This window comes from Anas platyrhynchos, chromosome Z (genome assembly GCF_047663525.1).
Source record: "Anas platyrhynchos isolate ZD024472 breed Pekin duck chromosome Z, IASCAAS_PekinDuck_T2T, whole genome shotgun sequence".
Lineage (NCBI taxonomy): Eukaryota > Metazoa > Chordata > Aves > Anseriformes > Anatidae > Anas > Anas platyrhynchos.
The window spans coordinates 25485289-25494854 of NC_092621.1; positions in this window are offsets into that span (position 1 = coordinate 25485289).

Here is a 9566-nt window from a genome sequence, read left to right on the forward strand (position 1 = left end):
TCCTACACTTCAGCATATTTCTTAACTAGAATGCTGGACTTTAACAGCCAGACTTGACTGTTACGACTGAGCATTTACTCCTTTGGCTATTTGGTTACCTGCTTCCTTATAGCTTGACTGGAATGACTGGATGAAATACTGAAATATTTTCAAGGCTTTGGCTTTAATCTGTTGTCCTAAGTGGGAAGACTCCTCTTGAATGGGAGAAATGGTGTGCCACATGAAAATCTGTATCAGTGTGTGGCTCACATACAGATCAGGTAACGTACTTGAACACAAACTTGCCCTCTAATATTTCAGTAGAACAATTCAGACAGCACACATTAGAAAAGTGATGGAAATACCTTGTAAGATTGGACCTTGGCAAATAAATGGTGAAATGTCCACATTATCCCCTCCTTCATTCAGAGGTTAGAGCAAGGTGTATGCATCTATTGTTCCCATCCAATTGTGTTGCTGAGGTTGGCATCTAGTGGCCTTGTCCCAGCCTGGTGTGCCACGACAGGAGCATAGGAAGGGACTTCCCCAGAGCAACCACCTCTGTCTCTACAGGCGCTCTCTGGGGCTGCTGATGTGCCATTTCACAGCTCCTTAGGGCTTTTCCCACTGAAATTTTGTTTTTGTTTAAAAAATAACCCAGCCTTAATTTATTCACAGCAAGTTGAAGTATGACCATTCATTCTGATCCAACATCAGCTTTTTCTCCCCCCTTCCATGATAGCCTAGGGAGAACTGTTCTCCCCTTTCCATTCGTGCCTGGTTCAGCCAAAATTTTGGTGTCATTTGGTGTGATCAGCCTTAGGCATTATGGTGACTGCTACCTGCTCACATAATGGTGTTTTATTAATGTTTTCTGGCTGTGTGACCAGACTGGTACCTAACAGAGCAGGTGAGGTCTTGCTAGCATCCTGTACATTGGTCTTCATAGATCTGTATCTATGCTGCTTCACATTGCCCATGTATTCATATCGCCAAGAGGTGAGTGTCACCCAAAGTGAATTCAACAAGTAGCAGTCAAGGACATTCAACAACTTCTTCTGTGGCAAGACAGCAAGACCCCAGAGGACAACAAGAAGTGACCAGTACTCTCATCGTGGTTACTTATTGTGGTGTAAGTATTGAAGACAAATAGGAGGATAACTAAACAGAAATGTCACATTCACAGTACAAGACTGTCTAAAAAGAATGGGTCATTTGTAAATCTTTTACACAAGTACACATAGCTTTGTTTCAAGATCTGTTCAAATACAAATGGGATTTTCTTTTGCCCAATACAAATCCAGTAATATCGTGCAAGTGACTAGAATGGACTGAAGCTTAGCTCCTAAACAGATAGTAAAATGACTTTTTGGATGAGCTATTGAGAGTTTTTGGGATGAAACACAACAGAACAGATGAAAGTTTGAACTTTACACTTTTCTTCTACATCTCCTGGCTACAAACAGCCTTACACTGCTGCAGCTGTTTTGCTTTAGGATGTGTGACTGACAATACTCTGACTTACTCTCTCCTTCAGAAGTACACTCTGAAAGATTTCCAGGGCACTGTGTAGGTTTGTTTTTATTTATGACACACGTTCCAATGTATTTTAAGCAGTGATTTAAATTAGCTCCATTTGCTATATTAAATATGATTACTGTGCATTTGTGCTGCTGTATCCCACTGGCATCCTAAGCAGGGACAAAGATCCCACTTGTCCGAGTGCTGCACAAAGACAAACTAAAACAGCCCATCTTTCAAAGAGGTTATAAAACAAATGCAAGCAAGAAGAACATAAAGAGACATAGATGGGGCAGCACATGGAGTGCATGATTAGATGACAGTTTTGGTCAGTGTCATAAGGAGAACTTGCAGCACACCAGCCCAGTGGCTTCTAAGGAAGTTGTAGCTGAGAACTGGAAGAAAGGATTAGAGGGGGGCACTTCTTTCACAGGTTCGATAAAGTGTGAAAGAAAATACATAAGTGTTCACCAGCAAAGTAACAACAGGGCATGAGATGGCTGAAAGGGAAAATAACAGAAGAAGGAGGTATTCATACTGTTCAGCATTAGGCCCTGTGTTTGAACCATGAAGCTGATGGAGAGAAATGCTTTGGCAGGGAGCAAAATGCATGAGGATCTACCTGGGGTGGCCTAAGTCAGTCTCTAAGGCAGCTTTCTCTCCTCTGATGGCAGAGGGAGCTGAAGATGAGACATGCGTACCCACAGCACTTACACTGGGTTCCTAAGTTAGGAGGTACAAGTTCTGCCTTTTGTGAAGGGTTACCTGTTTTTGTATCTGGGAATGTAAATCCTACCAGAATCTCTTTGGCTTCATGCAGCCATAATATCAAATTCTGTCTGGATTTCCTCATGACCCAGCATCCGTTAATACCCATGTGTTGTAAAGTATTAGTCATAATTGGATTTACACTTTTCTCATAAAGTTGTTGAAATGTAACTAATTTTACTGTAATTGTGATCTTAAAAATTTGAATGGTATCTTTTATTGAATAGTTTGTGCAGGACGTCATTAGCTTATGGACTATAGTATCTGGAATATAGTAAAATTTACATGATTCCATTAATTGTCTATCAGATTTCAAGCTGGGTTTAAGGCTACTGCATTTGAATTACCAAAACGTATACAAATCGGAAATGTAAACAAAATAAATAAATAATGGAACACAGCACAGCTTTAATTTCTTTCTTCAAATCTACCATGAAGGCAAAGAAAATTTCTTTTTAAACAAAAGAATCAGATGCATTCCTTACGAAAACAAATGATTTAGAAAAACAAGGTTAGAATGCCACCTGGGGGCTTATATTGCCATCACACCCCACTTAAGATCAGAGCATCTTGTGATTTATTCTGTCAGATCAAAAAAAAAAAAGTTTTCTACATTTTCTTCATGAAGCATGGTAAGACTTTTAGGAACTCAAAAAGACATTATTCCATTTTATGGCATCTGCTTTCTTAGTCTTTCAGCAAAAATATAATAGAAGAAATGGGCACTGAAGAAGAAAACCAATATGCTTTGCAAAGGAAAACAAAGCTGTATGGCAGTATGTAGGATGATCTGTTTCTTTTCACAAATAAATGTAAGAAAACACAAAACACACAAAAATAAGAATATTTATTCACAGGTGGCATTAGGAAACACTAACATACATAGCCATACAACAGAGAAGGCCACAGAGTTCCTGGAAGCAGAAAAGTGATCATTCAAGCTCAAATAAAATATGTAATGTGGTAAATCAAAGCATTAAAAATGGAAATACACAAATCACATTTCTAATCAATAGAATTAGTATAAAAGGAAGTCTTTATTTGACTTTAAATTAGGATATCATGAACCCGGTGTAGCAAAAGTGTCTTTGCCAAAAGTTACAACTGTATACAAAAATTCTTGCTGTTAGAAGAATGTGGGTAACCTCTCCCCAGTATTAGCATTAATCTGAAATTTTGTGAACTTTTATATCTTTCCTTATGATTCAGACCAGACAGGAGAACCAAGTATAAATTTTGCAGTTAGATCTTAAACCTAAAGCCAGAGATGGAGAGGTAGTCCCATTTGCTTGCAAATTTAACTAGGTCATTACTTCATTTTGTTTCAGTTAGAAAGTTCAAAACCCATCTTCTCTTCTTCCCAGTCCCTTGGGATTCTCCTCAAAGAAATGGATGGGAGCACTGCACTACCTTACTCCATTACAGCTTATATGATGAGCTACATCACAGTCATAAGACCCAAAAACATTCAGGTACCTACTTCCACCACATAAGCTAAAGAACTTGGAATTTGGCTGTCCTACTCCATGTTGTCCATGGTGGAGCATGAAATACTTCTGCCTCTAGGGTGCCTTTTGTATTTGCCTACATCATTCATCACCTGAATAGCAAAAGAAGACAGTGTGCAAATGAGATCCCATGTATAATGGGCAAAACATGAGTTTCTAATTTCCTTCGAGGGTAGTAGAAACTGTTAACTGGTAAGGAAGACAAAGCTTTTCTTTCCTGGATGTGGTAAAATGCAATATTATATATTTGCATTTATGAATCTGAATCCATGCACTTCTTTGGCCCATGGGAGACGCCATCTACTCTTGATGGAAATCACTGACCCCTTCCTCAAGGGAGAAACTTTTCTCCCTCAGGGGCAACACTGACTGGCACTGTAGAAACCCTCTAGAGGTACGCAGATTCAAACTAATTACCACCCATGGTTGAACTTCGATTCCCTAGCAAGTTCCTAGGCAAGTTTGAGGCATTCACCTCAAAGCTCACAGAAAGGATAACTTCTCTGCAAGAACAGTGGATATCTGAGCATTTGTATCACTCGCATGATCTTGGGAATGCCATGTAATGACCTGTAAGTTGTTTCCTAAGAGAATGGATTTAACAGAAATCAAGAATAAAGGACAGTAGAATGGATTTTTAAGGTCATGGAGGAGTATAATACACAGTGTCTGTTAAAATATCATGTGTTGGTTGGACTGATTCTAACTCCGTTTCTTTAATATGTGAAGGGTTTTGGATTGTATTTGTTTCTGGCAGAGTGTGAAATCCTTGCAGGCACTTTTCAACTGATATATTTATTAGGCATAAGGGAAAATACTGTCTGGATTAGGCATGGATTTTGGAACTGAAGCACATCTGACTATACCTCAAAGGTATATAGCCTGATTTAGAGAACTCACCTGTAAAAAATAATAAAAAAACCCTGTTACTTTATTTGTAAATATCTCATCAAGTGCTTCTTAAAATAATATATTTGAAACTGTTTACCTGTGTCTAGCTACTCTATTCAGTAAATATAATCTACAGATAAAAATTAAATTGTGTAAGTTGAGGGAATTGTGATATGCTTCAGTAAATAGTAATCAGAGAAAAAACATTACTGCAATAATCATTTTTTCCCTTTTCTATATAAAATTAAATTCTGATGTCCATATATGTTAGGTATAGCTACACAGTTCTGTACATTTTGTCTGTGCATGTATTTTTTTTGGACACCTATATAAAAATGCATGTTAATGCAGCAAACAGATTGATCCATTTGTTTAAATGTCTTGGTGCCTACAGCAAACTAAGCCATTATGCAGTTTATTAACAGGAGACTGCAGATGACTGTGTGAAAAGCTTCTTATTAATGATTATTCGAGAAATAAAATTATGGGAAAATGAAAGTGCCATATCCAACTATAGCACAAAAATGACAGTATTTGTATGAGAGAGTAACCAATGTTAAGCACCCAGACCCAGTGGTATGGCTGCACAATACTCTCACTACACAAAACTCATGGAAACATTAACATTATCAGTCTAATAAGGTGACTGTAAAATGGCTGTTTCTGAAGGTCTGGGGTTTTTTAAAGGTTTATGTTGGTGTATTTGGTTGATATAACAAGAGAAGCCAGGAAAGCAGGAAGAGATAAATAATTAATCCGTTAAAAATGAGGTTTCTCTAACATATTAGAAATGAGAAGTGTCCACAAAACCCCCCATACAAGTGACATATTAGATATGTCAATTAAGAGATCTGAAAGAAGAAGAGAGAACCCAGTGCCAGTTTCAGTTCCTAATCACTACAGCAGAGGCCACACAGTCTCATCAGACTAAGTAAGAGGGAAGCCACCATCCTAGAAGCTGGAAAGAAAATATATTCCTCCATTCAGCTACAAAGGACCAGGATCAAGAAATGGCATGCTTGTGGAAGAGGTTCAAGTGTAATTGGAACATATGCAGTAAATTTATTGCAGTGAAATATATTCTTGGTTCTCCTACAGGGGCATTTGGCCAAGGAGAATCTCCATCCTTTACTGGACTCAGAGGAGAACATGGCTACTGAGGATAAGGAAAAGGCTGAGGTTCTTAATGCCTCATTTACATCCGTTTTTATTAGTCAGACAACTTATCCTTAGGGTACTCAGCTTCCTGACCTGGAAGTCTGGGACAGGGAACAGAAGAAACCCCCCCACAGTTCTGGTGGAAACAGAGACCTGCTACTCTACCTGGACTGTCACAAGTCCATGGGGCCAGATGGGATCCACACCAGGGTGCTGAGGGAGCTGTTGGATGTGATTGCTGGACTGCTTTCCATCATCTATCAGTGATCTTGGTCAACTGGAGCAGTCCCAGATGGCTGGAGGCTTGCTAATGTGACACTCATCTATAAAAAGAATCGTAAGGAGGACCTGGACTATCACCCTGACCTCGGTGCCAGGAAAGGTGAGGGAACAGGTCATCTTGAATGCAATCACATAGCATATGTGGGACCACTGGGGGATCAGGCCCAGTCAGCATGGGTTCATGAAAGGCAAGTCCTGCCTGACCAACCTCATCTCCTTCTATGACTGGGTGACCTGCGGTGGATGAGGGAAAGGCTGTTGATGTAGTCTACATAGACGTCAGCAAAGCCTTTGACACGGTCCCACACAGTCTTCTCCTGAAGAAGCTGGCAGCCCATGGCTTGGGCAGGCACACTCTTAGCTGGATTGAAAACTGTCTGGATGGCTGGGCCCAGAGAGTGGTGGTGAATGGCGTGAAATCCAGCTGGTGACCGGTCACCAGTGGAGTTCCCCAGGAGATGGTGTTGGGGCATGTCCTGTTTGATATCTTTATTGATGATATAAATGAGGGGATTGAGCGTACCCTTGGTTAAGTTCTCAGATGACACCAAGTTGGGGGGAACTGTTGATCTGCTGGAGGGTAGGAAGGCCCTGCAGAGGGACCTGGACAGGTTGGGTCAATGGGCAGGGGCCAATGGGATGAGGTTCAACATGGCTAAGTGCTGGGTCCTGCACTTTGGCCACAACAACCCCATGCAGCGCTACAGGCCTGGGGCAGGGTGTCTGGAAAGCTGTGCAGAGGAAAAGGACCTGGGGATGTTGGTTGATGCTCGCCTGAACATGAGCTGGCAGTGTGCCCAGGTGTATCGAGAATAGTGCAGCCAGCAGGAGCAGGGAGGTGATCGTCCCCCTGTACTCTGCTCTGGTGAGGCCGCACCTCGAGTGCTGTGTTCACCTTTGGGCCGCTCACTACCAGAAGGACATTGAGGCCCTGGAGCGTGTCCAGAGAAGGGCTACAAAGCTGGTGAAGGGCCTGGAACACAAGTCCTATGGGGAGCTGCTGAGGGCACTGGATTTTTTTAGTCTGGAGAAGAGGAGGCTCAGGGGAGACCTTATTGCTCTCTACAGGTACCTGACAGGAAGATGTGGGGAGCTGGGGGTTGGCCTCTTCTTGTAGGTAACTAGTGATAGGAACAGAGGGAATGGCCTCAAGTTGCGCCAGGGGAGGTTTAGGTTGGAAATGAGAAGACATTTCTCCTCAGAAAGAGCAGTCAGGCATTGGAATGGCTTGCCCAGAGAGGTGGTAGCATCAGTGTCCTTGGGGGTGTTCAAGGAAAGGTTGGACCTGGCACCTAGGGATATGGTTTTGTGGGGTAGTAGGGTGATGGTTGAACCAGATGATCTTGGAGGTCTTTTCCAACCTTAGTGATTCTATGATTCTATGGCAGACATCTTTATACTGATCATCATTCTCATATTGTTTAACACAACCTTCCACCAAAAGGCAACATTTGACAGCAATAAGCCATTAAACTTAAGAAGACAGTGCACCTCAGCCTGGCAACTAAGATACAGTAGTGGAGAACACTCATTATCTAGACATCACTACAAACACAGTATTTATACAAACTACTCTGGGAAATAGAGAAAATGTTTCTGCTTCCAGAAATTGTACAATATGTTATATGTCTGGAATACCATGCAGAACCCCCAGAAAATCCTGAACCAAAAACCAACACATTTTTTTTTTTTAGATTGAAAGAGAGTTTTAAAAAAGGTACACTGAAACTTCTACAACATACAAAGATAGAGAAATGGAAAATGGATTAAAAGAGCTGGAAGCAGGCTGTGTTGTTCATTTAATAGAGGGTTTCAAAGATTCTCAGAAGCAGAGTTCTGAAGTCAGATTTAATTAGCAAGACAAAAGACACTCTCCTGAAGTCCACCAAAGCCTTGCAAGGCTTTTGGATCTATTTGTACTGCACAGGAACCTGGAGTGCTTCCATCTTGTGGTTTGTAGAATGTATTCCATTGCAGTCTTTGCAAAGACTGTGCAACATCTACAATCTTCTAGACTGGCTACCATGAAGTTCAAAGCTCTGTATTTGTCCACACAACGTTGCACAGCACGGGTTTCTTCTCTGTGTTTTTTTCGATCTTGCCCCTTCAAGATGTGTGAATAGTGATACAGCAACATAAGTTAAAATAGGGAGGTAAGTTAAAATGGCAGAAAGTAAAAGTGAAGATGAGGAATGTATTTTCCTCACTGCATTAAAGATGAAAGAAGATCCTCACACATGTTGCTATTCTGAATAAGCTTCATTCCCCTGCTTCTACTTTTTCAAGTACATTCTTCTCTCTCTCTCTCTCTCTCTCTCTCTCTTTTTGGGGGGTTGGGGTGGCAGGGAGGAGTGTGGAGGGAGTGTTAGGTATGGATATTTGAGGATTACAGCTCATACAACTGTATGTAGTGTTATGTTCTGCAGTGCTTCCTTTCAATCAATTAGCTGCAATGAAACAAGTCAATATTTGCCAGTTTGGAGAGGATACCAAATTATTTAGGGAGACTGTCATAGATCATATTGGTGATTAGAAAATATTACCATGGAAATCCTGGCAGACATAGCTGCAGTCGCAAAGTAATCCGAGTGGCTGTGCCCTTAGTCTTTAGGAACAGCACCTTTGAAGTGGCAGTATCAATGAGCTTTGCAGTGACTAAGTAGAAGAGCAGAATTATGCTAAAGGAGGAGTGAACATATCCTACTTTCAAACTCGTATATGGTGGTGATCAACTTTAGTTTGCTGAGAAGTTGCAAAGAATTCACAGAAGGTATGCAATGGCAATATACAGGCTGCATGCCACCCATGTGTGTCAAACATGTCGACACAGCGGCATTTCACCCTAGACCTAACCGCAGTTTCCAGATGCAGGTTGGCCACTGCTGGAGGTTGGGGTTTGAGTGAATCACAGAATCGTCTAGGTTGGAAGAGACCTCCAAGATCACTGAGTCCAACCTCTGACCTAACACTAACCAGTCCTCCACTAAACCATGTCACTCAGCTCTACATCTAAATGTCTTTTAAAGACCTCCAGGGATGGTGACTCGACCACTTTCCTGGGCAGCCCATTCCAATGCCTAACAACCCTTTCGGTAAAGAAGTTTTTCCTAATATCCAACCTAAACCTCTCCTGGCGCAACTTTAGCCCATTTCCCCTCATCCTGTCGCCAGGCACATGGGAGAACAGACCAACCCCCACCTTGCTACAGCCTCCTTTAATGTACCTATAACCACCATTACCTCCTGGTGCATTCCTGCCTTACCTGCAGGCATTCTGGCAGCCTCAGGTATGCCTGATGGCACTGTGTGGTGCTGATCGATCTGGGCAACAGGCAACAAGTGGAGTGTGGTGCTGGGGGGCACAAGGTAGCGCCTGTGCAGATGGGTTTGCACACATTGGAGGTCTCTCCATTACCTGCGTCTGCTCAAGATCACGGTTTGCGAAGCCTTTTGGCTTGG